A 6944-nucleotide genomic window follows, 5' to 3' on the forward strand; every position below is an offset into this window, starting at 1 on the left:
CAATCTTCATAATCACCTTGCACATTATTTGTAAATAGTCTAACTAATCGAACGGGTCGTGCAATACTGACCACCTGCTCTCCGTGGATTCGATACCCGACTTACCCTAGCTACCTAGGTTTAATTGGGTTTTTGACTGATCAGGACGACACAGTCACGTCACCAACGGACACGGGGCGTGGTCAACTAATGCAGACAAACTGCAATTATTGAAGAAAGAGAAGATGAGTGGACACGGGGCCGTGCCCAATGGACACGGGGCCGTGTCCGGGCTTCTGTGCAGGCTATAAATAGGGGTGCTTGGCTCACTTGCAAACCATCCCTTGGCAAACCACCTCTCTCACACTTCACCCACCCACCACCACCATCACAACCCACATCCACCACCATCATCCATCATCCATCATAGAGTGTGTGAGTAGTCTTAGGATCCAAGATTGATCTTAAGAGTTCTTGACAATCAAAGGCCATGTTTGCCTAAGTCTCTCACATCACTTGGTGAAGACAAGCATTTAGTGTAATACTTTTTATTTTTAATCTTTTCGCACTTTTTATTTGGTTATGTATTAGTGACTTTAATAACTAGTTTCTTATGTTGAAGGTGAATTTTCCTTATCATTTGTCCGTGGTGTCTTGGCATTATTTTACTGTCTATATAAAATAAAAGATTTTCACCATTCATATCTCCACGGTCTATATGGAGATATGTTGGCTACCTGGTCGGGGGTTAAGGGAATGGTTTGGTAAGAGTCTTGCCTTGTTCAGTGTATAGATCCTGCAAGGACCTGGGTCAAGTTTAGTAGGACCTCCTTCAATACCCACTGGTATTGGATGGCGGGGGTCCGAACTCCTTGACCCCCTCATATGTAAACTACTATAAAAAATTTAACCCGACTATTTAGGATTGTATCCTTGCTGACTCAAACTACTTAGCCGAGGGTAACGTCACCTTCAAAAGAGGGGCCTACCACATTACGCATTAATAACTTAATTAATTATCTTTCAATAATCCAACCATTTAGGATTGTATCCTTGCTGACTCAAAATACTGGGTTGAGGGTAACGTCACCTTCAAAAGAGGGGCCTACTACTATAACTAAGATAATCTCTTAAAAAGTGCAAAAGTGCAAAAATAATCAAAGGTTACACTAAAGGCGAGTCGGATCCAAGTGATTCATCTTGTCTATCTGTTTTTATTTTTATTTTTATTTTTCAGCATTTTTAGTTTTTTATTTTCTAGTTTAAAACTTTTTCTAAAATTTTGATTTGATTAGACGTTGAGGATAAACCGGTACTAAAAGCTCTTGTGTCCTTGGACAACCTCGGTATCTTACCAACACTATACTACGCTCACGATGGGTGCACTTGCCCATATGTGTGTTTGGTGTTAGTAAAATATCGTGTTTTATAAATTTAAAACTTGACTAAAGTGTAAAGAGGGCTAAAAATATACATAAAATATATAACCACCACACACGCATCAACGAATCTATTTGCATAGCGCTCGAAATGTTCAAGCCCAGCATCATCTCGAAACTCTCATCCGTGAAGCCCAACATGCTTGTTTTACCGAACGCACTCTGAAGAAGGAAAGGATTCTCAACGAGAGAGCCCAGCTAGTGAATAAGTCGAATGAGATATTCCATTATCTGGACCGAATTTGGATCCCTAAACGGACCGATTTACGACAGATTTTGATGGACGAAGCCCACAAGTCATGATATCCTGTTCATACCGATGCCGATAAAATGTACCAGGACCTTCGCTACAAGTACTGGTGGCCGGGTATGAAGAAAGATATCGCTCTCTATGTTTCGAAGTGCCTGACTTGCTCAAAAGTCAAGGCCGAGCATCAAAGACCCTCTGGCTTACTCGTCCAACCCGAGATTCCCATGTGGAAGTGGGAGAGTATAGCTATAGACTTTATAACGAAACTTCCACGCACGCTATCAGGTCACGACAGCGTCTGGTTTGTCGTTGACCGCTTGACTAAATCTGCTCATTTTCTACCGATACCAGAAGACTACAAGGTAGAAAAATTAGCCCGAATCTACACCAAGAAGATCATTTGTCGACATGGGACGCCTCGCGACATCATCTCGGACCGTGATGGTCGGTTTGCCTCGCGTCTGTGGGAAACGTTTCAATCCGCTCTCGGTACTACGCTTAATCTAAGTACCACTTTTCATCCCCAAACCGACGGTCAGACTGAGAGAATGATTCGTACCCTTGAAGACATGCTCCATTCGTGTGTCATAGATTTCGGTGGTATTTAGGATGCATACTTACCTTTAGTCGAATTCTCGTACAATAACAGTGTAGGACCGGTTTTGACGCCGTTCGATTGCGTAACGAACGTTTCACGTGCGGAAACCGTGAACGTGCGTGACCGAACACACAATAACGTACTACTAACGTAAATCTATTGAAAGATGTGACAATTCCGATACAAGATTCACGTTTACAACACTTTCTCTCTCTAGACTTTCTCTCTGTAGAAGTCTTCCAAGTCTTCTCCTCAAAATCTCTCCCAAAAATCTTCTTCACCAAATCTTTTTTTAAAAATCATGACATAACCTCCTATTTATATGGTCAAGGCAACTTAATGAAAGTTCTCATTAATTACAAGTTTGCCACCTTGCCATTTCTAACTAAATATGACATTATGCGCTTGATTTCTTCCGGCTTCTCACTACGACTCGGATTGACGAAGGCGATAGACAATAAATGCATCAACAATCTCCCCCTTGGATATTGCCGTAGTCAATCTCGTAGTGAAACTCGTAGCGACTTTTCTTTCTCTCTCTAAAACTCGAACAAAGATGTAGTCGACAGACAACTGCACTAACAAACTCCCCCTTGGATGTTGACGGAGTCTTTAGTGAGAGTCTTCAAATACTCTTGCTCGAACAGAATCCCGGTGGATCTGTCTTCAGCTTCCGTTGCTCTTTTTCTTCAGACTCTTCAGGCTCCCCCTGTCGTCAAGCTTCCGTGCTTTTGGGATCGACGCCTGGCTTTCCGTATCAACAAATTTTGAAACCTGCACATCTCAACCTCTCTATTATAAACCAATAAAGTTGTGATTCAACTTAATGAATCAACTAAACATTTGAGAATTTACACATTTAAAACTGATAAAATTTGAAACATTCCAATTTCTAATTCAAATTAATGAATCATCTTAAACATTTCAAACCAATTAACCAAACCGTCTGTTCATCATGTTTAGCCTTTGAGATTTTGAATATCAGCTCTCCAACATCAGTTGTCGAAAATCTTTTTGGATTTTTCAAAATAATAAACATGAATACAAAGACAGAAATTAAATGCAGAAATGAAATATGTACAAACATATTTTTGTGAGTTTGTGTAAGAGGATCATATCAGTTTTTTTAGACACATCACACGCACCGTTAAGCTTTTAGACATTTTAAGTTCTAAACGATTCACGTTGATTGACGATATAGTTGTCCTCTTAAATTTTCATACAACTTTCAATCTATTCAGGATACTATTTAAGTGTTTTATGAACTTAGTTCGATTCATGTGTCCCACCTCTTGAATATACTCCCGTATCCATAATCCCAATATTCAGTCTTACAGGCAAGAATACTACAATGATATCTGTACATAAATTAGGGGTTAAATGCGAGAACTGAGGGATCTCATGTCAGAACTTCCGTTCAGCAGAGAGATATCAGCTTCGACTTAGCAGTGTGTCCCCTTTAGAGGATCTTTTTAGCTACAACAGATGATTATCAATTTTATTGTCTAATCAGCTGAGGGCTTTATGCTATGTTTCAAGCATTTTGCGGAAAGTATTAGCCAAGGACTAGGTCAGAACTACCGTTCAGCAGAAGTCCCGGAATAATACCCCAGACATCATAGAGTATAAACACCTAGTATATCAGAATACGAGACCTTTCAAACGAGATTTCAGGGGTTACCTATATATCCAAGTAGTGTTCCCCACGAATTTCACAAGTTTGAAATTTTAGGTTTATATCCCGAATAAATCTACTAAATGTACAAAAACCTATCGTCACATCATCAGTGAGACCGTTTATTACATTTGACATTACATTTCTTTAGCGTGTTATGATAGTCCACTGATTAACAATCATTTCCTCTTTTTCACAACAAAACTCATTTTTAAATTTTTAATGTTTTTGACATTTTCAAATTTTCTAATTTTTTAAAATTTTCTCCCCCTAAAATCAAAATATGTTTCAATTTTGATTTTCTGGGAAAATTTGAAACAAACTGTACAAACTTGACAACTTGATGAGAATCACTTCAATTCTCCATCCACTTGGCGTAAACAATCAGAACTCCCCCTCACAACAAACTATTTTCCCATTATGATTTCAAAACACTTAAGTTTGTTTTAATCAAATGGTTTTTCTGGAAAATTAGTTTTGTGTGACATTTCATAAACACGGGGTTTCATCACTTTGTTTTTCAAATTACCACTTGTAGGAAAGATGAATCAAGTACAACTTAATGTCCCTGATTTATCTTTTGAAAGACGAAAAATCACCAGAGTGAAATTTCTCAAGAAATGTGCCGATTCATGTTCCACGCTTACCAACCTGGGAACTCCGGCAAGTCAGGATTTTCAGTTAAAGAGATTTACCCAAGCCTGACGGTCCTTGGGTGTTTTGAACATACCTTTTTGATTCATAAAATTCTTTAACCCCTTTGACTTTTCCGTCAACCATTTTTTCAAAAATATTTAGAACATTGGGGTTAAAGGTTTTTTCAACATCAAAATCTTTCTTTTCAGAAAAAGATTGATTTGAAATTTCAACTTCGTCAACTTTTTGTTTATAATTTTCAGCTCGCAATGGTGGAAAGTTGATATCATCCATTGGCGGAACTGAATTTTCACTTTTGAGCTCAATTTGTGGCTTCTCTGATTTTGACGAAGCAGAATCATCGCCTGAAGGTGGCTTGTCTGACTTTGACCTATCAGATTCATCGCCGACATGTGGCTCCTTTGTTTCCGAAGAAACAGATTCATCGCCACCAAATGTTACCTTCTTCCTTAACTCCTCTTTTGTCCTCAGATTTGCATCTGACGAATTCGGTTTACTTGACTTTGTTGTCGAGTGAATCGATTCATCAGCACTCTTATTCGATCTGTCGGGTGAACCCGAGGACAAAATCTTCTCCAGATATTCTCTGGCCTTCTTCCTCTTCTTTCTCAGTTTGTCTTTTTGCCCTTGAGAAAGCTTCACTTTCTTTTCTTGAACTTTAGGTTCTTGGACCTTCTGTTCTTTGACATTCTGTTCTGAAACTTTCAGTTTCTTGGGCTTGACAGTGACTTGTTTCTTCGCCAATTTCTGATATACATCCCTCGATCTCCCATTTGATCTCCTTGGGCAATCTCTGGCAATGTGACCTTTGATGTTGCAGTTAAAGCACCTCCTGGTCTCATAACTCCAGTATTGGCAGTTAACAGCAATGTGTCCGTGATATCCGCAGCTGTAACACACTCTGTTATCGTACCGTATACCACCTTCACACCAAACGCTCAGATCATAGCATTGTCTGGCTTGGTGATATTCCTTCCTCAAGTTTGCTGGATTTGGCTTTTGAGCACTGTGGTTCGACCTGCACCACTTATTACCAACATTTTTTGAATTTTCATTTTTTACTTTTTGTAATTTTTCATTTTGATTGGTTGATTGATCTGATGAGCTTTTATTATCTTTTTGAACAATTTTCTCATTTTTAATTTTTTGTTTCTGTTCCGCTTTCTTCTTCAAAGGTTTTTGCTTCGAGCATTCACCCTTTTCAGTTGATTGCAGAACAGTTTTCTGAAACTTTTCCTTTTTATCATCAAATTTTTCACTACAATCTTTAACTTTGACTTTGTCAAAGTTTGTGACATTGTCACTTATTGGGATTGAATTGATTGGTTTTGGACAGGGAAGCTTCAAACTATCTGATGCAGTCACAAAACCTATCAATTTCTTTTCAAGTTCATCAATCTTGATTCTTGAATTCTCAGCTTCTTTTTCAAGCTGAGAAATTCGTTCAAGATGAGACTTGATAGATTTTTCATTCTCATTCTTCATGTTTTCAAGAACAGATTTTTCATTTTCCAAAACTTTTATCTGTTCTTGAAATTTTGTCTTATTTGCTTTCAAATTCTTGTTTTCCAGCTTTATCCAGAAATCGTCATTTTCTGATGATTTCTGTTTGTTTTCAAACTCTTTTTCTTTTTCTTTCAAAACTTTGTTTTCTGATGTCAAACTGTTCAAATTACCCAACAGTTTGTCATTTTCAGTTTTCAACTTCTCACAATTTTCTTTCAGAATAAGAATCTGCTTATCATCAGCCTGCTTTTCATATTTCAACTTCTTGATCTCCAATGCCAAACTTTCCACGTCTCTCACGAGTTTGTCATTGTCAGTCTTAAAGTTGTCACACTTAGAGCACACTGATTCACAACTTGATGATCCAAACTCTGCAGATTCCTTAGCATTTGAAGCTTCTTCTTCATTAGCCCTGAATGTACCTGCACAAAATATTTTAACGAAATCAAGAGGATTTTCATTCTCATCTATATAACAACCTCTATTGATATCGTATTTCATCACATATTTTTCCCTAACACATTCAACAATCCTTTTGATCATCTCCTCAATCACATCTAAACCCAGATTCAACACATGATTTTCCAACACTTTAATCATATCTTTTCTTTTCTTTTTATTTTCAAATTCATGGGTTTTAAGTTTGCTGATGAATTTGTTTAGGTGTAATTTTGAAAAATTTGAACCCTTCCTTAAATTTTCCAAACATTCACTCCATTCAACAGGTAATGCATCTGCAAACTTTTCTATCTTTTCAGCATCTGACAGAACTATCTCATGATTTTTCAAGTAATTAAGTAAAACGCTATATCGGTTTTCTAGATCTTCCAAAGTTTCATC

This window comes from Helianthus annuus, chromosome 13, assembly GCF_002127325.2.
Source record: "Helianthus annuus cultivar XRQ/B chromosome 13, HanXRQr2.0-SUNRISE, whole genome shotgun sequence".
Classification (NCBI taxonomy): domain Eukaryota; kingdom Viridiplantae; phylum Streptophyta; class Magnoliopsida; order Asterales; family Asteraceae; genus Helianthus; species Helianthus annuus.